Source organism: Pogoniulus pusillus, chromosome 2, assembly GCF_015220805.1.
Source record: "Pogoniulus pusillus isolate bPogPus1 chromosome 2, bPogPus1.pri, whole genome shotgun sequence".
Taxonomy (NCBI): Eukaryota; Metazoa; Chordata; class Aves; order Piciformes; family Lybiidae; genus Pogoniulus; species Pogoniulus pusillus.
In genome coordinates this window covers 31,726,077-31,753,694 of record NC_087265.1, presented here as the reverse complement: position 1 = coordinate 31,753,694, position 27,618 = coordinate 31,726,077, and the positions used below count along the sequence as shown (strand labels likewise).

General features: G+C 46.6%; 1 long non-coding RNA gene across 5 annotated transcripts in view; it reads left to right on the top strand.

Moving 5' to 3' along the window:
- The first annotated feature begins 281 nt into the window (after window positions 1-281).
- LOC135184036 (uncharacterized) overlaps window positions 282-27,618 on the top strand; it is a 52,425-nt gene continuing 25,088 nt past the window's right edge. For 2 of the 5 annotated variants that reach the window (XR_010305834.1, XR_010305830.1), the window contains exons 1-6: window positions 282-527; window positions 1,265-1,389; window positions 23,287-23,377; window positions 24,917-25,015; window positions 25,575-25,697; window positions 26,834-26,970. This is a non-coding gene — a long non-coding RNA (uncharacterized LOC135184036). The other 3 variants (XR_010305832.1, XR_010305833.1, XR_010305831.1) reach the window with 3 other exon arrangements.

Genomic DNA, 27,618 nt, shown 5'->3' with positions numbered 1-27,618 from the left:
CTAGCCTCATGGAGCAAGAAAGGTGAGCTGGAACAGTGCTGGAATGCTTACCATGAGGTTGCCCCCTTGAGAGCAGTGATGGGGCTGAGAAGGGTGGGACTTTGTCATAATGATGGAGCAGATCTGTCTCAGGAGAAGATAACAGGGAAGGAGCTAAGCCAGCAGCAATTCTGGGAATGAGGACAGCAGGTGAGGAGAAGGAGAATTATATAGCTGTTCACACTGATATGGAGCTATTGAGGACATCAGCTGAGTTTGCTTCTTGAAGCTCTTCCCATCACTGTCTGTGCTGCCTCAGCTAGGCTGCATCTTATTTTCTCCTGCTTAGGTTAGTAACGATAGAGTAGGGAAAGATAGCAGCAATCTTTATTAGAGAGGAAGCTACACTAATTAGCAATGGAAGGCAAAGGTCCACAGCTCAGGAAGCAGGCAGAACCCATGACACAGTGGGAGTCATCCAAGTTACTGCCCAGCCTGTAGTGTGTCTGCTCATGTGCACGTAGGAAGGCTTTATGTAGGTATGCAAGGTAAGTCTGAGCTGGGCATAGAGAGCAGTGATATTGTGGTGTTAGGAACCAGGGATCTCTTTGAAATGAGAGGAACTTGTACAGTCCTAAAACCCACAAGGAGGGGTGCCATTCTGGCTTGGGTCCTGGTGGTATCCAACATCTAGGTCAGGAGGTCTTGATCCAAGAAACACTCATAATAGCAAATGCAGTGGGGCCCAGGTGTTGGGAACAGTGCTTTAAGCCATTTAGATTTACAGAAGAGAGTGGTGAGAACCAATAAACAAAGCTTTGGTGCACCTGGATCTTGAGTATTCAGTGGTGCTTCTGCATCTGAGGAGGAACATGGTGGAGGTTGGTAGAGGTTATGGGGTGGAAGGCAGGCAGTTGCAGACTAAAATTTTCTCATGCTGGAGAAGACAATAGGAGGATAAATCTCAAAGTCATCAGAAAAGGCAGATACTGAGCCTGTCCTTCACCAGCCCCTGTGTGAGATAAGTGGGTGCACCTGGTGAAAGCAGAAGGGGCCAAGGAGGAGACACAACTTGCTCCATTTGTTCTGAGAATATTTTTCTTCTGCTTTTTCTACTTTATTTTGTAAGTTAGTTCACCATTTATTTTTTTCCTCTCCTTTCACTCACTCCAAGTGCCACAGAAAATGCTTTGAATACAACTTAGCAATTTTTGTTCATGGGAAGAAACACTACAAGAGACTGTCTTGCCTACCCCTACTTAGAAGGACTTATTTTATGCTTAAGGTGTCAAACCTGTGGTGCCAGAACCTGGAAGAGGAGCAGCTGTTGGATTCCACAATCCCTGCTTGGTCCAGGAGCCTATGCAAAACCACTACTATTACAGTCATCAGACATCAGCTCTGTAACATGTGAGTAGGTGCCTGGGGATGTTTCAAGGGGGGCGTTATAGGGTTTCCTATCTTCTGTTTCTGGAGGTCAAACTTCCATCTCTGTTTTTCTCTGGCTGCTTTCTTCCTCCCGCAGGCAGAGTTTTAAGCTGGAATTTGGGTCTTGAGGCCACATTAAATGGTTCCAGACAGCCTCCTTTTTCTGTGAATGCCTCTGCATGGGCTATCTCTTCTAGCTGTCTTTATCTAACTCTTAGGCTGTCCAGCTCAGAAGCTGATTCTTAGGCAGGTTGTATTTTACTCTCTTTGTTTTCCTTCTTAATCCTTGCATTTGCTGTCTGGTGGTTTGGTGGCAGCTGGCTGTTCCTTGCCACCCTGGCTCCCATGGTTTGGGTTTGGAAAGGCAGCTGGAGGCAATCTAACAATACAGTGGCTTCAAAAGTGGAGGTATCCCCTTTTTGTTATCTCCATTCTAATCCTGCACTCCCTCTGTTTGTCTAGCCCTGGGTTCAGCACTTGTTGGACCCTGAAATTAGCTCGGTCAGCTGGCAAAGTGGGATTCAACAAAACCACACTATTATTTTTCTTCTCTTTTAATTCTATGGGGTTTGTGAGCTAAAGCAGCTCTAAGTGTGTGGATGAGAAGCCCATCTCTGGAGCCTGCTGCTGTTTGTGTTGTTGACAAAAGTCCTGCTGCCTCCAAAAGGGAGTGGACCTAGTGCAGGACCTGCAATGTGTGTCCTTCTGCTGCCCTAAATTTACAGTGTGTGTCACTGAGCAAATGATGCTTAGGCTGCGTCCTACTCTGTGCTGTGCAAAAGCTTTGGTGGCCTGAATTCTGGTGGGTTTGTGGTCCTCTCCCTTGTTTTGTTCTCTGTCTTCCATGGTGCCTGCTCTTCTGTTTGTGATTTTTGGGAATTAGAGGAACAAGAGTCAGCCCCAGAGGCATTGGAATGTTGTTTGAGATGGTTAGCCTTGGGATGCTTGCAATGTGCAGGCAAGATCATGTCAACATCATCCTATGTCATGCTCAGTTTCATCCAAAAGCTGGCTTCCTCCTCCACATTCTCTGCTTTAACTGGGAAGGGACTATCTCCAGATCTGCCTTGAGATGATCTGGAAAGATATTTAATTAATTTACTTTGACTACCATGTATTTGGGCAGTGCTGTTTACTTCATCTCATGGAAAAATATCCCCAGATTTTGCATCCAGTTCTCAGAAATATGGGCACGTCTTCAGTGGCTGAGCATTGCAATGCTCTGCAGCTGCTGACACTCTCAAGGCCTCTTCTCAAGGACAGGGGAGCTAATTGCATCATCTGGGGTCTTTCCCCCTGTCCACTGTTGCTGCAGCGTAGTCAGAGGGTTTGCATAAGGAAACCTGTGCTAATTAAATGGGGGAATGTTGCCTTGCTGGGATTTTCATCTCCACTGTGTTACTGGACCCTGAGGAAGAGGATCTTTGCATGATATAGATCAGGCTGGATGGGTGCAGCTAATGTGTTGGCAGAAAAAGGATTTTATGGGTGGGTGTGTAAAGTAGTGGCAGGTGAAGCCAAGTGGAAAAACAACTGCTTCCCATGTGGAAGAAAGAGGAAAATCATCGAGAAACAAATAGGTTTTGTGTTCCTGAGGGCCTTTCCTGGATGGACTATTTCAGCTTCACCTTCCTCCTGATGGCTGTGGAAACTGAGTTCAACAGCCTCCCAGGGCTTAGCTGTTCAAGTTTTCCAACAGAAAAACTTTGCTTTTTCAGGACTGCTTTCCCTCTTAAACAAAAGGGATATTGTCCAGGGAAGAATTTGGACTTTATGCTTTTTAAGTCGGAAAAACTTCCCCTGCAGAAGCTTTCTAGCTGGCTTTCACAGCAAGTTTGCTCTCTGGGGGTGCTTTGCAGAGCCCCCAAGTGCAGCTCACAACAACGAGCTGCGCCTCAGATCCTTTGCACTGGGCTGGCCAGCTTATGAGAGCAAATTTACTGCAAATTAAACCTCAGACTTTAGCATCCTCCCTGTACAGGGTGCAGATATTTGATGCCAAGGACTCCTGGAAAATCCCAAAGTATTGTGGGATAATTCATCTGTCTTCTCTGAGCTTTTGTGAAGAGCTATCCAAGGACACTGGAGAACAATCATCTAAGACTGAACTGTGCTGACAGCAGCTACCATGTCTGCTCAGCTCGCCTTCTGGTCTGTACTCTTAACAGACCACCCCATTGAGATGATTCTTCTGGGCTAAAAGGAAGATGAGTCTTGGGCTAGGATCAAGAGCCAACCGCAAAGAAGGAGTATCATGATTAGATATAGTGGTTTGGGGTTTTTATCCCCACATTTTTGTCCTGTCATATGCCTCTAGACAGTTTGGAACAGAAAAGAGAAAGCTCAAAGTCCCCTCCAAGGAATAGCTGAAGGAAGGAGGAGGCCTTGTTTAATTTTATTCCTAGGAAAATGACACACAGTTCTCATTCTGCAGAAGCCCAGTGTAAGGTAAGCTGCCAGACATTTACGATAGGGATTGGCTAAGCGTGTATGATTCATGGTCAGGATTGCTGCTCAGCCCCAGGAGGGATTTCTGAGCAGCCACGCTGGAGGCTGTCCCACATAGCTTGACGTGAAGGAAGGATGTGCTTCCTTGTGGTTTGGCATCACCTTCCGAAAGGAATATCCCAGAGCAGGGGAAGATGTTTGATATCAATCTTTTCCTGCTGCCAGAAGGATTTAATCTCCCAAAGGAGTGGTTGGACTTTAAGTCAAGCTGCGATAGCTCTCCCCTTCACCAGCTCCAAGATGTACTCACCTTTGGTAATGTAATCTCTGCTTTTGCTGGTGGCCCTCTCCATCTGCCTGATGGTCATCCACTTCTGCTGTCATGAAGAACCAGGAGCTACCAGATGTTGATATATTCAGACTGTTGCTGCTCCTGCGTGGATCACCCATACCTATATGCACGTGTCTAGTGAGGGATGTGTTCATGGTACTGTTTTCAGGGGGAAAGCCTTAACTGGGGTTGGTTGAGCTACTGGCTACAACCACTCATGCCAAACTGCCTTAGACCTGCATCCACCAGCTCTGAGCAGTCAGTTCACAAGGGGCCACCTGAACTCTTCCAGCATTAAGCTCCTGCAAACATTGAAAAGCTCTGCCGGGTGCAGATGGGTGAGAAGCAATAACCCCCACATCAGCTGCTTGGTCACTGCTGAGCTTTCCTGCTTTTCAAATGCAGCCTTGCAAGCAGTGAATGAAAGGGCCAAGAGGTAACTGCTCCAGTGTGGCAGTTGGCTTCAAGGTTTCTTTGCACCTGAGCCAGTGCTTGAGGTGAATCCATGGGCAATGTCCTCCCTTTAAGAGCCCTTTCAGAGACCCGTTTGATTCAGTTCTACCATTAAAGCAATTGTTGGTTGTTTTTTTTTTCCTGTTTGCTCCTGGAGTGATGCTGCCCTGGCATACACTAACCTCTGGGAGCTGCACCACTGAGTCTCCTCCTGCTCCTGGCAATGTGTGTTCACACATGTCTTGTGCTAACAGAGCTCCTTCTGCTGTAATACAGCTTTTCCATCCTCCCCACTTCTGGGATTTTATTAGTGTCTATATAGTAGTAGTGTGTAAGTATAATTGTCTCCCTTTTTCTGCCCCCCTCTGCTTTTCTAAACACACAAGATTTATTAAGCTTGATGAACCCAGATTCCCTCTATAAGAGGATTTTTAAAATTGATTAAAGGAGTGAGGCATCTCTATCCATATTCAGATACAGCCATGGAATGGAGAGGCTGGAGGGAGAGAGATCCAGCACTGGTGGTTAAACTTTCCTTGGGACAGTTTTGACTGTCAGAGTTATCCCTGATTCTTTAAATCAACATGGCAGAGGAGCATCACTCTGCCAGACCTTTGCAGCCCCAGCAGGCAGAAACTATAGGGGATAAACACAGTGAGCACTCCTCATCCACCCAAAATCAAGTGTCACCTTGCTGTGTGGTGTCTGTTGAGCTCTTGGGACCCCTTTGGCTTGCCTGGAAGATGATAGTTGACAGATGTTAGAGATCTCATCTTGGAAAGGAGAAGCTGTACTCTAAACAAAATCCTCTCTCGTGTCCTGCAGTTCCCTAAAACCTCTCATTTGTGAGCTACAGATATTTATCTATCCCATCCTATATATGTGTGTGTGTATCTATAAATAGGAGTGTGTATAAACATCTGTATACACAGGGCTTGCTTTATTCCATTAGCAGTATGTTTATGTTATTTCACCAACAGCATTGCTATTGGGGCCAGAAAATGTGTCGTTATCAGAGCTCACAAGTATTACAAAGTCTTCTGCAACTTCTTGTGAGGACACTTCATTCTAGCCATCATTGTAACCTCACCCGTATGCATGCCAGCTATCAAGTGAACGTACTTTGATTTCACGCTTTGTAGCCCATGAGCAGAAACCACATGCTTGCTTCCACTGGAGTCACATGGGCCAGCAGCTGGGTGGGGAAAGATAGACCCAGCCCAGAAATCTGCCTTAAGACCAGCCTTCAGTCCTGTGGTGCAGCACATATGGGATGGAGGATCATAGAATCAACCAGGTTGGAAGAGACCTCCAAGATCATCCAGTCCAACCTAGCACCCAGCCCTAGCCAGTCAACTAGACCATGGCACTAAGTGCCTCATCCAGGCTTTTCTTCAACACGTCCAGGGACGGTGACTCCACCACGCCCCAGGCAGCCTACTCCAAAGGCAAATCACTCTCTCTGTGAAGAACTTCCTCCTAACATCCAGCCTATACTTCCCCCAGCACAACTTGAGACTGTGTCCCCTTGTTCTGTTGCTGGTTGCCTGGGAGAAGACACCAACCCCCACCTGGCTACAGCCTCCCTTCAGGTAGTTGTAGACAGCAATGAGGTCACCCCTGAGCCTCCTCTTCTCCAGGCTAAACACTCCCAGCTCCCTCAGCCTCTCCTCATAGGATTTGTGCTCCAGGCCTTTCACCAGCTTTGTTGCCCTTCTCTGGACATGTTCCAGCACCTCAACATCTCTCTTGAATTGAGGGGCCCAGAACTGGACACAGCACTCAAGGTGTGGCCTGACCAGTGCTGAGTACAGGGGAAGAATAACCTCCCTTGTCCTACTGGCCACACTGTTCCTGATCCAGGCCAGGATGCCATTGGCTTTCTTGGCCACCTGGGCACACTGCTGGCTCATCTTCAGCCTACTATCTATCAGTACCCCAGGTCCCTTTCCTCCTGGCTGCTCTCCAGCCACTCAGTCCCCAGCCTGTGGCACTGCTTGGGGTTGTTGTGGCCAAAGTGCAGAACCCTGCACTTGGTCTTGTTAAATCTCTTCCCAATAGCAAGATCAAGGAGCAAGGCAGCAGAAACTGGAAGGAAAGGGAGCTTGGAGCTACAGATAAGCATGAGAAAGCTGGTGAGAAGGCAGCAATACCTCTGTAGGTCTGTGGGCATACAACTCATGACACTGACCCTGCTCTTTTAGAAAAGATTTGGGGGGTGGTGTGATTGAGAGCAGCTCTGCAGGGGAGGACTTGAGGAAGGACTTGGTGGTACTGGCAGATGAAAAGCTGGACACGAAGTGGCATTTGCACTTGCAGGCCAGAAGGCCAAGCGTAGCCTGCACCGCATCAAAAACGGTGCCACCACTATGTCAAGGGAGGTGATTCTGACCCCCCCCCCCCCCCAACTCTGGCAAGACTCTACCTGCTGTGATGTGTCCAGCTCTGGAGTTGTCAGCACAGGAAAGACATAGACCTGTTGGAGCAGGTCCAGAAAAGGGTCACAGAAATGATCAGTGGGTTGGAACACCTCTCTATGAGGACAAGCTGAGAGAGTTGGAGTTGTTCAGCCAGAGGAAGACAGGGCTGTGGGGAGACCTCAATGCAGCCTTCTAATACTTAAAGGAGGCCTATAAGAAAAACAGGGCCAGACTTTTCAGCAAGGTCTGTTGTGACAGGACAACTGAAAGAGGGGAGATTGAGTGCATATGTGGAAGAAATTCATTACGTGGAGGGTGGTGAAACACTGGCCCAGGTTGCCCAGGGAGGTGGTAGAAGCCCTATCCCTGGAAAAAATCCAGGTCAGGTTGGATGTGGCCCTGATCATCCTGTTATAGTTGCAGATGTCCCTGCTGATTGCAGGAGGGTTGGACTAGATGACCTTCCAAGGTCCCTTCCAACCCAATCCATTCTGTGACTCTGCGATCTAAAGAAAATTTGAGGGCTGGCTTATAGATGTCAAAGCAGATGCCAAGCCAGGGTGTTGCCAAGGGCAGTTTTCATGTCTGAGCAGCTTCTCTTCCTGCTGGGGAGGATGAGGATGTTTTTCCCTGGCTTTCGTCAGAATCTGAGGTTTGCCTTTGTGGGTATTGTGGCAAGTTTGTTTACTGCAAGCAGTCTAAATATGGGTTGTATGTGTATTTGATTCTATATGCAAACCAGCAATTGCTAGCAATTCCTCCTGCAATTTGTTCACTCCAGTGTACATCAGGAATATGTTCTCCTGGGCTCATATAACCCCAGTAGGGGAAGAACTAGACTCTCTGTGTTTATAAACAGTGAGAGAAAATATATATCTCTGCACACAGAGTTTACATTCCACGTGGGCTCTCTTGCCAGGGTGTGTAATAAAAGAAAAGATGCATTTCTTTAGAAAAGGCACTGAGAACATCTGGCTGGGTGGCACCATCTCTGGATCTCATGCTTGGGATCCAAAGGAGGGCAGGCACGATACAGCAGCCCCATTAATTTGGGGTGCTTTCCAGGGACTAACAAGCTCTGTGGTTAAATAAAAATCAGCCAAAACCCATAAAATCTTGGCCCTGGGGCTCTAAGGAGAAGACTTATTAGGGGGGTGAACTTATTAATTAATTTGGAAGGTGTTTAGAGGCCTTGGAGGCCTTTTTTTGTCGTGGCTGTCTATACATCTATTCCATGTGATACTTACTTGGAAAAAAATGTTGTCAGATCCCTAGAAGTCTGATGTTCAGAGAAATCATTTTAATCATTAAATGTGTCCATTAAATATAAAGGGAAACAAAGCTGGTGAACTGTGGATCAGAGAGAAAGATATTCCCCAGAGGTGAAAGATAAGTACTGACACATACAGATAATATCTTTGCTAACTTTGAGGAGCTGGAAATCTGTTGAAAATTCTTCTTTTCCTCTGGTATCTCATAGTCAAAGACTGTTGAGTCCAGTCTGTTTGGAGAAGGTATTTGAAAGAGCCAGTTGTTCTGATGCTTCTAACCTTTATGATCCTGCTGGACAAAGGATTTGTAGAACAAGTCCTGTGAGGAGTGGCTCACACAACTGTGTCCTTCAGCCTGGAACAAAAGAGCAAATTCTCTACAACTACCTGAAAAGAGGTTGGAGCAAGGTGGGGGTTGGTCTGCTTTTCATAGAATCAACCAGGTTGGAAGAGACCTCCAAGATCAGCCAGTCCAACCTAGCACCCAGCCCTATCCAGTCAACTAGACCATGGCACCAAGTGCCTCATCCAGTCTTCTCTTGAACACCTTTTTTCAATTAGCAGGTGACAGGATGAAGGCAAATGGCCTTAAGCTGTGCCAAAGAGGTTTAGGTTGGACATCAGGAAAAGTTTCTTCACTGAGTAGGTTGTCACTCATTGGCACAGGCTTCCCAGGGAAGGGGTTGAATCATCATCTCTGGAGGGATTTATAAAACATGTAGATGTGGTGCAGTGGACTCATAGTGTTAGGTTGGACTCAGTGTCACAGAATCACAGAAACATCCAGGTAGGGAAAGACCCTCAGGATAACCAAGTCCAACCTATAAACCTATTCTACAAGATTCATCTTAAACCGTATCCCTAAGCACCAGATCCAAACAAATGTCCTTAAAGGTCTTTTTCATCCTGAATGATTCTATGGTTCTAACTGTATTATCTATGATCAACAGGAGTAGATCATGTATGTGTGTCAGCCTCTGCATCTTAGGTGAATGGTTTTGCTATGTCTTGGTGTGTTTCTGATCTGACAAGACATTATTTATGTAACATAAAGATGACCTCTGCACTGCACTGTAAAAGTACCCAATAACCTCTACTTGGATTTAAATGATGAAAAGCAGCCAAAGAAATCCATTGCAGTGCATAAAGTACAAAGTCCTCCTTGGTCCAATGTTGAAGTGCTCTTTCCAGCAAAAACAATTATAAAACCATGTAGCAGACTTTCCTGAACCATTTTGAGAGCCAGTGTTGGAAAGGGTTGGAGAATGGACATACCCTTTAAGAAGCCCCATAGGGAGTTTTTAACAGTTGAGAATTGGTTGTGTAGACAAGCTTCTCTGTAGCCAGTCCCAGTCCTTTGTCCAGCAGGATCATAAAGGTTAGAAGCATCAGAACAACTGGCTCTTTCAAATACCTTCTCCAAACAGACTGGACTCAACAGTCTTTGACTTTGAGATACCAGAGGAAAAGAAGCATTTTCAACAGATTTCCAGCTACTCAGAATTAGTAAAGATATTGTCTGTATGTGTCAGTATTTATCTTTTACCTCTGGGGAATATCTTTCTCTCTGGTCCATAGTCTGTCTCCTGACTTTTTGTGGCTTTTTGTTACACAATGCACTCTGGCACATTGGATTGGCTACCTATGGACCTGTTCTTGGAGGTACTCAGTGGAAATATGTTTGATAATTAAATAAGGTTGTGCTAGTTTGAGCCTATCTGAGATATTTTGGTGAGAGGAATTAGATTATAGGCTGTGAAAAGGAAACAATGGTGGTGTCTGCTTCACTCGTAGGCTTGCTGAGATGTATAACAACAAGAACACAAATATAGATAAGGGAGTCTGTCTCTTGGGGCTGCATGAACTTTTCTCTAACCTAACCTGCCATCTGTGCAACTAATCCTTCTGCTTCCTAACCCCCCTGGAGGAGCCTCCAAACTACCTTAAGCATCAGGCAAGGTCTGGGGTAAGGTAGAGGGGTGGGAGGAAGGTGGAAGGGTGCTTGAGAGCCCCTCCTGGGGACTCTGGTTTCTGGATGGGTTGTTGTGTTTCTGTATTACTTTTTACCCTGTCTATTTCTGTACATAACTGTATACACTGTAAATATCTGCTTGTATCTTGTGCTAAGCTGTAAATATAGCTTCATTCACTCATTTCTCAGTGGCTGAGTCTAGTCTGGGTGATTGTCCAAAGTGTGGGAGGGTAGGTAACACCCAAACCATCACAAAGGTGTTTCTTCCTAGTGCTGAAATATTGTCTATTTGGTTTGGTTTATTTGAAGCAACAACTGGACTGGAAAGAAAGATGAGGCTTCAGTTGTTTGAGCCTTCCAGTACCATCACCAGCACCCCCTATAAAATGTCTCTGATAAATAAACCTTGGTGTTAGTTGCCTGTGGACCTGCTGGGATCACTGAGCTGACCACACTCATAGGAATGAGGACAAAAGCAAGACTTAGGAGAAGCCACTAGGCTCATAATTCTTCCCACACTTTACCCATAGCTGTTAAATGTCTATGGGGCACGCTGTCGGTCATGAACTCTATGGGCTGGTCCTTGGCTGCAAAGCTCCCTAAAGGAGGAATTTTCCCACTGCTAATCTTTTTGGCAAGGAGTGTAGCCTCTCTCAATGCAATTGTTATTTTTATCCATCACTGAATGCTTTGCAGCTCAAGCTGGGTGGTCTTTAAGACATCGTGCACAATTAACGTGGGCTGAGTCAGAGAGCAGAGAGGTATTATCAGGGAGGAATGTGCAAGTGTGGAACCAGCTGAATTCCTCTAATGCTGCTGGGACAGTGGTGATGGCTGATGTTGAGCTGAAGCCACTTGCACGATTAAGTAGAGGTGAACTGGAAGGGGCTGTCCATATCTATCTGCTGACCATCTCTTTGAGGAAAAGCTACATGGAGCTGTTAGTACCAGCAGGATTGCATCAGGTCAGTAAATCATGTTGGACTGGTCTTGTCAGAAGGGATGACTGTCCTCAAAAAGCCAACCAAGGATTGCTGACTAAACTCATTTGTCATGAGCAGAGCTGGCCAGAGAGGAGTTCTGAACCTGTGACAAACCAATGGAAGGCTAAAGGGATTGACTTCAGAGCTTGGTCTTGCTGTAACCCATGATGCCTTGTGCTTCAGTGCTGGGCGAAGTCAGAGGGAGGTCTGCTGGCTTTCTGGTCCCTTAAAGGTGGCTCTTTTGTGTGAGGTAGGGTTGTGTGTAGCCAGAAGAAAAGTGACCCCGTGGTCTGGTGACCAGTGGGAAGAGACAGAAGCAAAGGCATAGTTGGAAGGAACTTATGAGCCTTCTGCCTGGAGACATCATCAGTGGGACACACTTTGAGGCCTTTCACTTCCCCAGGAACTTCTTTAAAAGAGAATTGAGGGGGAGATGAGATGGAAAATATCTCCAGCATGGGATTACTTTTTCTGTTTGTTTGGGTTTTTTTCCATCTCCAGTGTTTTCTCCATGCTAGTGAAAGCATTTTACCAACAACTGATGAAATTTTGTGCCATCTCATGGCAGCTGTAAATGGTAATAGATCATAGTTTTGTTTCCCTCTTCATTTCTTCAGTCTGGAAACCTCAGCTAGTCATTGACTAATCAGGAGGCAGAGGCAGTTAATGAAACATATAATTGAAAAAGAAGGGGGAAAAAATCTCTGGGTGCCTGAAAAGTTACAGTAATCCCCATGTGCTGAGGAAGAGATTGACAACAGGTTGGGAAAAAGTTCTGTGGTTGTTCAGCAGTGTCTCATGGATGATGCAGCAGCTGTAACCAACTTGGCCCAATAGACACAGGCAGCACTAGCCTGTCCACTGGTGATGTGATCTTGGGTATGTTGCTTTGTATGAGGTAGGACAGCCCAGCCTGCTGATGTGCTGGAGTTGGACTTGAGTTGGATATCCTATCTGGGGATGTAGGCCAATTGGATGTGACAACAGAATTTGACATGGGCTGATTAGATCTTGTCTGGCCTTGGACTTGATCCTTAATTTCTTTAGCATGGTCTTCTCTTGGGAAGCTCTGTTACCTTTTAAATGAAAACAGCAGTTTGTCAAGGGAGTGACTGGCACACATCCAGGGGACCATCTTCATGGCATTGTGGGCGACTGTGCACTTCCAAAACAGTTCTGGCTGCTCTGCCCTTCCCCAGGGATGCTGAGGGCTTGTGCGTGAGTCCTATCTCCGGGTGCTCTCCCTGTCCAGAAGACACAGCTGCTGTTTTCTTAGCACATTGTCTGCAGGTTGGATGGTTGCCCACCACTGGATAGAGACCACCAAATTATTAGCTCTGGAGCAGTGAGCTGCAAGAGGCTTACAGCCATCTGAGTTTCCACAGGGCAGCTTTTATCTTTGGAGAGATCCAATTCATGTTTTCTCCCCTTCCTCCATCCTCTGTCTTTTCAGTTTAAACCATCATAGTGCAGGAGAGCCCAAAGGCTGCAGAGTGAGCAGGTGTGGAAGTGTCTGGATCACTGCAGGGCAAGAGGCTTAGAGGAATGAGGTGACCCAGGAGAAGCCTGGCAGTTCAGCTCTTTTAGATTAAGTTGGGCCTTTTTTTTTTCAGTTTTTCATTTAGAAAAAAGTATTATTCTAAAGAAGCCTTTCCCCCCCCCTCATTTTCTTTCCACCTCCCATATAATTTTCCATCTCCCCACCAGAAAAGGGGGGAAGGGGATTGGTGAGAAAAGCAAAATAATTCTGGGTTTGGTTTTATTCTGTTCTTTTTTAAATGGTGTTTTTTCTTAGTGCACAGCCAGAGATATTTAGTGAAAAAGAAAATTGTCTTCTTCCTCAGCTATGGAGATGCTGCATGGCAAAACACTTTTTTTTCCACAGCAGCCTCTGGGGGCTGAAAGTTTGCCAAACTCAGCCTTTTTGTGAAGCTGAAGTTCTTGTGCATGGCTGTGTGCCAGGAGCTGCCAGGACCACATGGAGACTGCCAAGTGTATTGATGCTGTGTTGTCGACCTTCCAGAGGTGACATTTCAATTCCAGCTATAGGACTGCCAGGAGCACCATTAATGTCCTAAGGATACCCAAAATGGAAGACACTGGGATCTTTGATATCTATGGCAGAAGATGGTAATTTCCTGTAGTGGTTTGGGTGTTAGCCCTCCCACCCCCCCACTTTAGAAATCACCCAGACTAGACTCAGCCAGCTCTGGAAATTTGAATGAAGCTATTTATTTACAGCTAGCACAATATACAAGCAGGTATTTACAGTAGATACAGTTATACACAGAAATATGCAAGGTAAAAGGTAATAGAGAAACAAAGCAGCCCTCCCAGAAACCTGAGTCCCCAGGAGGGGCTCTCAACCACCCTTCCACATTCTCCCACCCCTCTCAACCTTACCCCAGTCCCAAGGAAGAATGGAGGTTTGGCCAGGGGGTTAGGAAGCAAAGTGGATTAATCAGAGAAATGGCAGAGAGGCTAGAGAGAAAAGCAGCTCAGCCAGTTCCCCAGCAGAAGTGCTCAATGTTTGGATTCTTGTTCTTATACCTCTCAGCAAGCCTATGAGTGAAGTAGACATCACTCTTGTTTGTCTTTCACAGCCTGTAATCTAGTTCTTCTCACCAAAACATTGTAGCTAGCTTCAAACTAGCACATTTCCCTATCATCTTTTAACTTTCAATCCCAGAATGACAATCCCAGAGGTGAGTTGAACTTCTTCATCTCTTCTTCCCATGGCAGAAATGTCCAATTTAACACTCTCCAAGTAGAAATCATAGAATCATTCAAGTTGGAAAAGATCTTTAAGACTATCAAGTCCAACTTTTAAGCCAGCACTGCCAAATCTATCATTAAACCACAACCCTCAGCACCACATCTACATGTTTTTTATGCTTTCCTGAAATAATTCCTAAGGCCAGGCCTGGCAATGTTTATGTCCAGTTCTGGGCTCCTCGATTCAAGAGAGATGTTGAGGTGCTGGAACGTGTCCAGAGAAGGGCAACAAGGCTGGTGAGGGGCCTGGAACACAGCCCTGTGAGGAGAGGCTGCGGGAGCTGGGAGTGTTTAGCCTGGGAAGAGGAGGCTCAGGAGTGACCTCATTGCTGTCTACAGCTACCTGAAGGGAGGTTGTAGCCAGGTGGGGGTTGGCCTCTTCTTCCAGACAACCAGCAACAGAAGAAGGGGACACAGTCTCAAGTTGTGCTGGGGGAGGTATAGGCTGGATGTTAGGAGGAAGTTCTTCCCAGAGAGAGTGATTGGCATTGGAATGGGCTGCCCAGGGAGGTGGTGGAGTCACCGTCCCTGGAGGTGTTCAGGAGAAGACAGGACAAGGCACTTAGTGCCATGGTCTAGTTGACTGGCTGGGGCTGGGTGCTAGGTTGGACTGGATGATCTTGGAGGTCTCTTCCAACCTGGTTGCTTCTATGATTCTAGATACTGCACTGTCTGGGAGTGGTGGTGCCTGGTTTCTGTTGCAGGAGGCATTTCATTGCTTTAAGAGTTGAAGGAAAATCCTGAGGCTATCTCAGTGGCATTCTACAGATTGACAGGAGTGCTGTCACCTTTGGGAGCTCTCCTATGCTGATGGAAATGTGACTGAAGTGGGGCCAGCAAAGGGACACAGAGACAGTGAGGAGCTTGGAAAGGCTTCCACAGGTGGAGAAGGAGGCCAAGAAGGTTAAAGAGATGAGGGCTGTTTAATTTAGTGAGGAGCAGGGTAAGAGGTGCTTTAGTAGGGTTTATGAAATAGTGAGTGGTGCAGAGAAGGTTAAGAAACCACTGCTGTCTACCAGATCAGTTGTTTTACAAGACACCTGATGATACTTGAAGGGAGTTAAAATTAAGAAAAAATTAAAATGTTTTGCAAGTATGTCTCAGAGCTCCAACTACTTTTGGCTGATGATGTTAGATTGGATAGTTCCCAGGCCCTGGTGGGAGCTCTTCTTTGTGGTCTTCAAGAGATTCCACAATAATCTTCTTCCTGCACAAGGCAAACAAAATAATTCCTGATGGATATAGAATCATAGAATGGCTTAGATTAGAAGGGACCTCAAAGATCATCCAGTTCCACTCCCCTGCCATAGGCAGGGACACCTCCTAGAAGAGGTCGCTCAAGGCTTAATCCAACCTGGCCTTGAACACATCCGCAACATCTCTGGGCAATCTGTTCCAGTGTCTCACCACCCTCACTGTAAAGAACCCTTTCTTGGATGAAAATTCAGCCCCTAGTTGGCAAGGTTTTTGGGGTTTCAGCTTGTGCTAAGGTTGAACTTTTAAAAGGTGGCTCAGTTGTTTTGCAAGCCAGCCTAGCAGTGTCAGGACATGCTGAATGACCCTTTGGAAGAAGAATTGGCTGGGCTTGGGAGCAAGCTTTAAGGGTGAGTGGACACTGAGAGGGCAGTCTCAGGGAGGGCTTGCCTCAGATGAGGGTTGCCTGGGAACCCTGTCAGATAAGCCATGGTAGCATATGACCCCTAGGTCAAAGGCAGCAGGATGCCCACTGCTGTAAAACTGTCGTCTCCTAGCCATCAAGAGCTGAAGCGGTGCTTTGCTCCCTAGGCTACATAGCATGATTTGCTGTGTGGTGCTAGTGTTTCAAAGAGAGAAATGAGGCTAGGACAAGCTGTGTCACCAGTTCAGAAGTGACTCTGTGCTTCCACTGACACTTGCAAGCTGCACTGATTTACTTGTGATGGTTTGGGTGTTGCCTGCCCCCCCCCCCCCACTTTGGAAAATCCCCGAGAGTAGACTCAGACAGCTCTGGAAATTGAATGAAGCTTTTGTCTTTACAGCTCAGCACAATATGCAAGCAGATATTTACAATATCTACAGCTATGTACAGGAATATACAAGTTTAAAAGTAATACAGAAACACAACAGCCCTCCCAGAAACCTGAGTCCCCAGGAGGGGCTCTCGAGCACCCTTCCACCTTCCTCCCACCCTTCTACCTTACCCAAGATCTTGCCTTATATTCAAGGTAAGTTTGGAGGGGGGCTAGGAAGCAGATGGATTAGTCACACAGACAGCAGGTTAGGTTAGAGAGAGGTGCAGCCCACAAAGCCCAGAGAGCAACTCTGTTATCTGTATTTATGTTCTTGTTATACAACTCAGCAAGCCTATAAGTGAAGTAGACATCATCATTGTTCCCTTTCCACAGCCTGTAATCTAGTTGTTCTCACTAAAACATTCTAGCTAGCTTCAAGCTAGCACATTTACCCCACTGAAGAGCTAACCAGAAATGTTTGCTGCATTGGGATGTTTAATGAAATTGGATTTGTGCCTGTTGAAGTGGTGTGGTGAGTGGCTCGCTGGTGTAGGGCTTGATGAGGGTCCTGGTGCTCTGGAATGGAACTGGGACCCCTGTGGGCTCCTCTATAGAGGGAGGGAGAGGGGCTTCTCAGGCTGAGTCACCCCACTTTGGATGCAGGAGTTGATGTGCTGTGCCTTGCTCTCCTAGTTGTGTTGCTTTGACCCCTTCCCATTTCCCTGCTGACTCTGGAGCCCCTCTGCCGTGCTCCTGGCTTTGTTTTGATCTTCAGTAATAACAAAAGAAAACAAAGCCATGCTTTGTGTTCACTCTGGTCTGAAGATGCTCTTAGGCTGGGGATGAGTCAGGGATTTTCTCCAACCTGTGTCAAATGCCCACGTGCCAAAGCTTACAAAGACTTTGCTGGGTGTTGCTCTAAGATTTGTATCTGAGGAGTGTTCCCCGGGGAGGGATATTTAAAACAAATAACCAGCAGCTTCTTGAAAGCGTTTGTTTGTGTGGTGGGTTGTAGTGGCTGGGCTAGCAGAGGTGGAAGAGGAGCCAGAGGGAGGAGGGATGGGAGAGAGGGGATGGGAACTGCTTGGGGAGGACGAACCACAGAGATGTGAGCAGAAACAGAGGAGCTGGGTGGAAACAGCACCTCAGCCGGGCAGCCGCATCCTCATTAACTGGGGACACACAGCAAGGCAGGAGCATGGCCTTCAACGTCCATCTGAGAGTGCTTCTTTTACAAGTAAACACTAAAGAAGCATTACCAAAGCCATAGTGACCTGGACGAGGGGATTGAGTCCAGCATCAGTAAGTTTGCAGATGACACCAAGCTCCTGCAGGTGTGGATCTGTTGGAAGGTAGGAGAGCCCTGCAGAGGGACCTGGACAGGGTGGATGGGTGGGCAGAGGCCAATGGGATGAGATTTAACAAGGCCAAGTGCAGGGTTCTACACTTTGGCCACAACAACCCCAAGCAGTGCTACAGGCTGGAGACTGAGTGGCTGGAGAGCAGCCAGGAGGAAAGGGACCTGGGGGTACTGATAGATAGTAAGCTGAAGATGAGCCAGCAGTGTGCCCAGGTGGCCAAGAGAGCCAATGGCATCCTGGCCTGCATCAGGAACAGTGTGGCCAGTAGGACAAGGGAGGTTATTCTGCCCCTGTACTCAGCACTGGTCAGGCCACACCTTGAGTGCTGTGTCCAGTTCTGGGCTCCTCAATTCAAGAGAGATGTTGAGGTGCTGGAACATGTCCAGAGAAGGGAGATGAAGCTGGTGAGGGGCCTGGAGCACAAATCCTATGAGGAGAGGCTGAGGGAGCTGGGGTTGTTTAGCCTGGAGAAGAGGAGGCTCAGGGGTGATCTTATTACTGTCTACAACTACCTGAAGGGAGGTTGTAGCCAGGTGGGGGGTGGTCTCTTCTCCCAGGCAACCAGCAATAGAACAAGGGGACACAGTCTCAAGTTGTGCCAGGGTAGGTATAGGCTGGATGTTAGGAGGAAGTTCTTCCCAGAGAGAGTGATTGGCATTGGAATGGGCTGCCCAGGGAGGTGGTGGAGGCACCGTCCCTGGAGGTCTTCAAGAAAAGCCTGGATGAGGCACTTGGTGCCATGGTCTAGTTGATTGGTTAGGGCTGGGTGCTAGGTTGGACTGGATGATCTTGGAGGTCTCTTCCAATCTGGTTGATTCTATGATTCTATGATTCTATGAATGGGATTGCCTGCGGGTTTTAGCTAAGCTGTGAGATGGGGCATCCCTCTTCCACAGGACTGCAGTGCTCAGACCACATTCTTCTCCTTAGAAGAGGCAAGGCAACATCAAAGGTTTTGGGTGTATATTTTTCAAGTGTGGGGCAGCTGCAAAAGCTTAAACTGGGACAGCTGATCAGAAAGTTGAGGAGTTGTGCTCTCTCTTGTTCTTCTGCCTAGCCAGGAGCTTGCTCTGCTTCCCCAGCAGCTGGCAATGAAAACAATACTTTGCTCTTAAAGGCAGTCATGGTTTGTGTCAGAGAAATTCATTGTCCTACTCTAGGAAAAGTAATGGTGTCATCAGAAATTTTGGATATGCTTTAAAGTCATTTTTTTACTGGTGTTGTGCCCAGCTTCCATAAGACAGGTTTCAGTTTTGTGGGGATGAAAGCATCCCCTTTGCCAGCTGCACATGAGGAATTAATTCCCATGCTGTGTCAGTGCATGTATTTAAGGCTGGTTATGAACAGGACTGTGATGTACAAATAGTTGCTGCCTGCAGGGTATGGTTTGAAGGCAAACACCATGCGTAGTCCCACCAAGGGACTAAACTGAGCTCTGATCCTCTGCTAAAATATGGTTGGGTCTTGTGTATGAGCCTCATGGTGTTTCCAGGCCCTGCTGCTCCTGGTTCTCCCGTTCTCAGCCAGCCTCACAAGTTCCTCCCTTGGCTTTGCATTGTCAGACAAGACTGATCTGATTATCTCTGTAAGGAAGATTTATGCCTTCACTCGCTCCATGCCGATGGCTTGCCTTCACTTTACTTTCTGCAAGGGGCTCATTCTGCCTCCCTGTAGATTCACCCCTGAAAACTGGGGCCAGTTGTGCCTGTGCCATAAGAATTTGGGTGACCAACTCTGAGCAGATTTTGCAAGTCTTTGGGGGCTGCAAATTCCTACATATGGTTGATGCAGAACTCAGAGAAGTGGCCTGTAGAAGCACACAACTGACCTGCTTTCTTGACAGGTTGGCACAACAGGGAAATTAAATGTGTTCATAAACTGCAAGGAATGGGTAGTGCTATGAGAGTGCAGGCTGAGTTAAACTGAGCGTGGCATAGGCTGTCACGTAGTATCTTCTTACAAAAGCCAAACATAAATCATTTTGATGAAAGTATTTTAACCACCTGGCCCTGTTGTTCCTGTAGTGCAGTTAATCTAATACTGGAAGTAAATAATTCAGCTGCCTTTTATCTCCATCTGTCAGAAAGCTTTGCGCTCTCCCTCTTCCCCACTGAGTTTAGTCAGGAGCAGAGGTAAAACAACAGGTTTGTCCATGCTGACTGATGACTGACTGATCACAGAATCAGAGGTTCTGTGTTTAGGCACAACGTGTTTCACATTTCACCCTACTTTATTACCTAGAAAAGCTTACCTTTGCTCAGAGGATGCTCATCTCACTTGTTTTCCAGGCCAGGAAAAACAAAGTTCACATGCTGCAGTGACAGATTTTCTTTAGGTCAGTTCTTCATCAAAAAGCACCAGGGATGAACTTCTGTCATGCAGAGCCAAGTTAGCCCTCTCAACAGTGCTCAAGTTCTTCTCCAGGTCATGGGGCAGACTGGACGAGGGGCTTGAGTCCTGCATTAGGAAGTTTGCAGATGACACCAGGATAGGAGCAGGTGTTGATCTGTTGGAAGGTAGGAGAGCCCTGCAGAGGGACCTGGACAGGCTGGATGGGTGGGCAGAGGCCAGTGGGATGAGATTTAACAAGGCCAAGCACAGGGTCCTACACTTTGGCCACAACAACCCCAAGCAGAGCTGCAGTCTGGGGACAGAGTGGCTGGAAAGCAGCCAGGCAGAAAGGGACCTGGAGGGTACTGGTGGATAGTAGCTGAAGATGAGCCAGCAGTGTGCCCAGGTGGCCAAGAGAGCCAATGGCATCCTGGCCTGCATCAGGAACAGTGTGGCCAGTAGGACAAGGGAGGTTATTCTTCCCCTGTACTCAGCACTGGTCAGGCCACACCTTGAGTGCTGTGTCCAGTTCTGGGCCCCTCAATTCAAGAGAGATGTAGGGGTGCTGGAACATGTCCAGAGAAGGGCAACAAAGCTGGTGAAAGGCCTGGAGCACAAATCCTATGAGGAGAGGCTGAGGAAGCTGAGGTTGTTCAGCCTGGAGAAGAGGAGGCTTAAGGGTGACCTCATTGCTGTCTACAACTACCTGAAGGGACATTGTAGCCAGGTGGGGGTTGGTCTCTTCTCCCAGGCAACCAGCAATAGAACAAGGGGACACAGTCTCAAGTTGTGCTGGGGGAAGTATAGGCTGGATGTTAGGAGGAAGTTCTTCACAGAGAGAGTGATTGGCATTGGAATGGGCTGCTCAGGGAGGTGGTGGAGTCACCATCCCTGGAGGTGTTCAAGACAAGATTGGATGAGGCACTTAGTGCCATGGTCTAGTTGACTGGCTAGGGCTGGGTGCTAGGTTGGACTGGATGATCTTGGAGGTCTCTTCCAACCTGGTTGATTCTATGGTTCTATGTTGTCATCATCAGTATCCATCCATCCACCTTCAATACGACCCTAGAGCTGGGAGCAAATGTATGCACGTTCTTACAGTGACCCATGCTATGTTTAAAAACAAGGAAGATGTGCAAAGTGATGTTTGTTAAGGTTAAAACTTCACCAAAGAAGAAGAGAAAAGAAATGTATCTGAGCCTTCAAAACCTCAAAAAAGTTGTGGGGTTGTTTTTGGCAGGAGATGGAAAAAAATCCTTTTCCTTGGTGTTCTTCTCTTCTTTTAGTATTTTTTTTGTTTTTATTTCAGTGTATTTGATTTTCCTGTAGACAGTGTAATTTCCTGACTATCTATGGTCTGAGCTGTGTAGTAATCAAAAGGAAGGGAAGACAAACTGGGATAGCTCCTTCCTGTAAGCAAATGATTTCCAATCTTTATTTGACTGTACTATAGCTTTGTGTGTCTTATCCTTTGGATACAGCTAGAAGTATTACTTGGCAAAGGTCCTTGTTGCAGAGAGAGGGGATGGGGGTTGGAGGAAAGAGATGTAATGGAGTTATGCACAGGCAGCCTTAAGGCTATGGAAGACCCAAAGCTGAAGAAAAGGCTCTGAAGTAAATTTCCCCCCTTTTTTCCCCTTTTTTTAATGGCACATTCACACAATCCAAATAGTGCCTCAGGTTTATTTTTGTTTGAGCTCATCCCCTGGCTTGTGTATTTGGGAGTGTGGTACCCAGAGCAATTGCTCTCATTATCTGATTAATACGGTTGGCTTTTCCCTTGCAGGCAAAATTATGGGAGTAATTAAAATTTGCTCAGTTTGCAACTGGGGAAATGTTTTGCTGCTTACAAAACTGACTGGAATATTAACAACAGTTACTAGAAGGAGAGCCAAGCAAGTGGATGATAAGCTTACCACCAAACCTATCTCTCCAAAATGATGTAAACCTCCGTGCCTGAGCTAACCTCCAAGAAAGCTATGGGAAGCTGCTGTGGTGCAGTTTGGTTGGAAACAGAACAAGGAGGAATGGCCTCAAGCTGTGACGGGTGGGTTTAGATAGGACATTAGGGAAAGGTTTTTCACAGAGAGAGAGGTCAGGCACTGGAATGAGCTGCCCAGGGAGGTGGTTGAGTCACCAGCCCATGATGCGTTTAAGGGTCGTTTGGATGTGGTGTTTAGGGATATGGTTTAAAGTCAGGCTTGTGGAGCAGGGTTACAGGTTGGACCTGGTGATCCTGAGGGTCTTTTCCAACCTGGATGCTTCTGTGAAATTAGGTTTGGGAGAATGGTCTTAGACTCAATGCTGACAGGTTTTGCTAGTGATACTCATGCTTCTTGGCTCAAAGAAGGACCTGCAGCCATTTTGCAAGCAGGCAAACATGGGAAGATCTGTAGCTTGTGTGAGTTTTTCAGCCCCATCTGAAACAGTATTCTGAAACTGATCTGCTTTGGGTTCCCACATCAAAAAGGGAGTCAATGGATTCCAGTTTTAGGGTGGCTCGTCTAAACTGTAGCTCGGTTTTGAAGAGGGTTGGAACTGCAGTTCTAGTTTCAATCTGCTTATAATGGGAAAATTGCTTTTATTTTGGATGATTCCCAGGAATTTCTCTATCTTGCAAACTGTCAATTTCCAGATTTGTGCCTAGTATAGAGCCCATCTTTTCATCTCCTATGTGCATTCTGCACAACCCACTTGCTTCTGCTTTTGGCCAAGCCAAATTTGCTGCCAGAGAAAAATGGAAAAAGTTGTGTGTGTCATTTGGAAATACAAAGGAATCTGCACATGAACAAAACCCATCTTTAACAAACTCCCCCCAGAAAAGCCCTCCACTCCCAAGCAGAGGGTGTGCATCTTCCATCCAAGGGTGCAAGGCTCATTTATTAAAACTCTGGTTCTCATTATCGTTTTTAGCCACAGAAAGTTCCCCCTGCTGCAAAAGTTATGGCCTGATCTAAAGAAAAGAAGATGCAATACTTAACTTCTTAAAGGCAGGGGTTTTTTTTCAGTCATTTACTTAGTGTTCTGTAGCATAAATAAGAGCAAGCACTTGGGAAATGTTTGCTTTAATGCCCTCGTGGAACCACAATCCCAGCCCTGGAAAAAGCCAGCAGCAATTAATACATCTCACTCACTTGTGAGTATGAGCAGGGTTATTGAAAGAGCATGTTCAATACTGCTAGGTGCTGCAGAAATATAGTATTTCAGTCTTGCCCTGTGTGAGGGAGGCAGTCTTTAAGGTCCCCTCGAACTCAAACCATTCTATTGATGGCTTGTAAAACTTCAAGAAAATATTGAAAGCCATTCTGGGGTCTGCTAGGGGGAAAATACAGGCTAGGAGCATGTATTGGGATTTGTTTTTTCTTTGTTTGTGCCACAAATGGCAGCTTCTAATGCAAATGTTAAAGTTCACTGCATTTATCGCTGCCTTATTTTCAAGTCCTTCAAAAAAGCAGGCAAAACCAGTTTCTGGTTTAAATGGGGGCCTCAGGGCAGCAGCTTCTCACAGGAAGATATGATGGTCTTTTTTTTCCTTTTTGGCAGAAAAAAGCAGATCAGTTTGATATGCCCTTTTGCTCCAGCGTCATGTGAAGAGGTACCATGAGCAGGGTCCTCCTGAAAAGGCAACTGATGGGTAAGTCTGCATCCCCACCTCAACTTCACTGCTTCAACAGAACAAGGGGCGATGGTTTTAAACAAAGGAGAGAGATTTAGACTAGACAGAAAGGAGAACTTTTTACAGTGAGGGTGGTGAAACACTGACACAGGTTTCCAGTCAGATGGTAGAACATTCCAGGTCAGGTTGGATGGGACTCTGGGTAGTCTGACCTAGTTGATGATGTCCCTGCTCACTGCAAGCCGGTTGGACTAGATGACCTTTTAAGGTCCACTCCAACACAAACCATTCTATGGTTCTATGAAATCTATGGTCTGGCCAGGGGAAAACAAGGCTTTAAGTATCCATTTCATGCCCCATTCACCTCAAGTGTATTTCAAACCTAGAAGCAATTCTCCACCGACAAGGCTTTAGTACTGGGGCCATCAGCCCTAATTCAGCAAAGCACCAGGTCATCAGCAGTGCTCACACATACATGGCTTGCTCCTTTCTTAACATCTTATTGAGGATGGGTTCCTTGGGAGCCGAGAGGGTGAGTTGGTTTTGTTCCTCTTTATTTTGTTTGCCTTCCAAATTAATGATATGTTAAAGATGTCCCGCTGATTAGCCATAACATCCCAGCAGTATTATTTCTTCTGTCACAGTTGAGATGGGGGTGCTGGAGGAAGAAAAGAGAGGAAGAGGATACCAACTCGGCCGTGGAGATGGGAAAAAGAGAGAATTTGGGTCTTAAGGAAAGGGGTATCGGTGTTAAAGTGGCCTTAGAAAACTGAACCCACAGCCGATGGTGTGAATTTGCCCATCTGATGAGAGCAAGATGACTTAAAAGCACATTCAGGGCAAATTATAAGTGAAGTCATGAGATAAAGAAGGAGGTGTATAAATGCTAATGCTGTTTTGAAATATATGTGGAAGCATCTCCAAGCATCCCCTTTCCACAGGAGCAGAGCATGACAGGCTGTGATGGCCAGAAAGCAGCACCAGCTCTGTCAGGACACAGGTTGGTGGATCTGGCAGAGTGGCAAAGTGTCTCATCCGTTGCCAGGCCCTGCAATCTGTGTGCAGTTTAGAAAGTTCACATAAACCTGTCTGAAACTTCACATCAGCCCTTCTGCTTTCTGTCTCAGGTCTTTCCCTGTCAACCTCAGGGGTATGCAGAGTTCCTCTTTGCTCCCTAGCCTCTCGCCATCTGGCAAGGTGCAAGGATGGAGCATCCTTGTTATGCAATAAAATAGTCCTGCCCAGTGGTCTGCTTCTGGCCAAGTGGGCTCTGCAAGCTTCAGAAGAGAAACAGTTGCCAGTTTTTCTTGCTCACTATCTGTCTGTCTGTGTATGTTCACCCATATCTATAAAATGGCTGTGCCTGTAAGCATGTACCAGAGCTATAAATGAAGCTTCTCTAGAACCACAGCATGAAACTCTTCTCCATCAGCAGACTTTCCACAAGGCTGGACTTAACACATGGGGACCAGATGTGGCCATCCAAAAAGGTCTGTTCGCTTCTATACCTTCTCTTCTTTCTTTCCCCCCCTGCCCCACTCTCCTACTGAAATGCAGCTTGAGACATGTGGGCCAACCATCCATCTGAGGCGAAGCGGAAACCAAGAGTGATTGCCTGCAGCGCCATAAAGAGCTAAAGAGCCATTTTCAACAGGGGTATGTGAGTTGAGAATGAACCCTCTGAGCAGTTTGTAGACATTCCAGTTTCTTGTTTTAATATCTTCATGTGGCTTTCCCCTCCCCCTCCCCCCCACTTCTTCACTTCTCTTGGTGGGAGGTGACACATATAACAATGCTTCCCATGAGTGAGAGGCCTGCTCTGGTTATCTAAAGCAGAAAGGGGAAAAAAAATTAATTAAAAAATAGGGTTAGGGCTCTTCAAAAGGAGCCTTGCAGAATTCTAGAGACTTCAGGCATCTTGGGAACCATATATTCAGTTCTTCGAGGGAGCCCTGAAAAATCCCATCCACATGATATTGGCAGCCGATGCAAGGATTTGGGGACATGTTGCCAGCTTTAGAGTCTTTGTATGAACTTTCAAAGCTTTCATGAGCTGTCTCAGCCAGCTACCCTTCATGACAGCAAAGAAAGCCATCCAAAAAGTCAAATTCCCATCACATGGAATGAAATATTCTGGTGTTTTTCTATTTTATTTCCAAATCAGGAAAAAAAGTTGAAGTAGTTTGGTTGGTTTTTGGTTTTTTTTTTTCCACAGAGATGAAGTTCTTGTGAAATGTAGAGCCAGAACCATGGAAGTGACTTTATTAAAGTGGACCATTTTGTTTCAGTCTATTGAGTAAAGAGCTATAAAACATGGACATCGGAGTGAAAGAAAAAGGTAAATTAAGCAACATGAAAAAGAAAAAAAATAAACTTTTTTGTTTCAAATTTAACTATTTCTGATGTTTTGCTGTCCAGTGCCTTAAAAATCAAAATTCTGCCACAACCCAAATGATCTTGGATGAATCAGAATGTCAAAACATTTCAGATGAATCAGATTTACTGCTAGGAAACTGCTCTGGGAATTGTGGTGGTTTGCCTCAAACAGAGGTTACCAGCACATCTGTGCTCTTCTTTATAGCAAAAGTTGATAACTACACACAAAACTTGGGTTCCAGCTTTGGAGCTGGCCATGCTTTGAAGAAGAGGTTGGACTAGAGACCTCCCAAGGTCCTTTCTGACTGTGGTGATGCCTACAGTCTTTCCTAGGTGAAATAGTAACTTTGCTAAAACAATAGTGGAGGAAGAAGGTAGGAAGCATAGCAAGAGGGGAGGAAAAAGGCAAGATAGCAGAACTAAAAGGCTCAGGGATGACCTTACTGCTGCCTACAACTACCTGAGGGGTGGTTGTGGCCAGGGGGAGGTTGCTCTCTTCTCTCAGGTGGCCAGCACCAGAACAAGAGGACACAGCCTCAAGCTGCGCCAGGGGAGATTTAGGCTGGAGGTGAGGAGAAAGTTCTTCACTGAGAGAGTCATTGGACACTGGAATGGGCTGCCCGGGGAGGTGGTGGAGTCGCTGTCCCTGGAGCTGTTCAAAGCAGGATTGGACGTGGCACTTGGTGCCATGGTCTAACCTTGAGCTCTGTGGTAACAGGTTGGACTTGATGATCTCTGAGGTCTCTTCCAACCTTGGTGATACTGTGATACTGTAAAACAGTGGTAAAGGAATACGCTTCTCAAAGCCATACCTAGAAGGCAAAAAGCAGGAAGAGTACTTGTACCTTTCCAGGCCTTGAGTTTAAAATTCCTTCATTTTCTTCCAAAACATCCCCAAAGTGTTTTCCTCCAGCCCCCTTACAGACCTGATCTCTCAGTTCAGTGATGGAGGAGAAATTTTCCCAGGTGCATGAAGCATCTCTGGGAAAGTGACACCTCCAACAGCAAGGAGCATCCAATAATGGGGAAGGCATAGGACAGCTGGATTGTTAAGCACTGGGCAGGTGTGTTTCATTTTACCCACTTTGCTTTACACAGAGAGGAGAAAATGGCAAGCAGAAGCACCAAATCATATGGCAGGAGCTGTTGCATGAAGCGAGAGGAAGGAGCAGTCCGAGTCACTGAGGCTCAGCACTCCACAGCAGAAGGAGCACTCAACAGATCAACAGGTTAAGGTAAGAAGGAGCATTTTGATTATCAAGTACTGACTTCCTTTGCAAATCTGGTTGCTGCATAGTCACTTGGTAGTTCTTGCTTGTGCTGGTAGCTGTGCTGGTTATTATTGAACTCTGTCTGCTGGGGAAATGAGAGCCAAGATCCATCCTTGGCTTGATGGGATGAGATTTAACAAGGCCAAGTGCAGGGTTCTACACTTTGGCCACAACAACCTCAAGCAGCACTACAGGCTGGGGACAGAGTGGCTGGAGAGCAGCCAGGAAGAGGTCTGGAGGCACTGGTAGATAGTAGCTGAACATGAGTCAGCAGTGTGCCCAGGTGGCCAAGAGAGCCAATGGCATCCTGGCCTGGATCAGGAACAGTGTGGCCAGTAGGACAAGGGAGGTTATTCTTCCCCTGTGCTCAACACTGGTCAGGCCACACCTTGAGTGCTGTGTCCAATTCTGGGCTCCTCAATTCAAGAGAGATGTTGAGGTGCTGGAATGTGTCCAGAGAAGGGCAACAAAGCTGGTGAGAGGCCTGGAACACAAATCCTATGAGGAGAGGCTGAGGGAGCTGGGGTTGTTTAGCCTGGAGAAGAGGAGGCTCAGGGGTGACCTCATTGCTGTCTACAGCTACCTGAAGGGAGGCTGTAGCCAGGTGGGGGT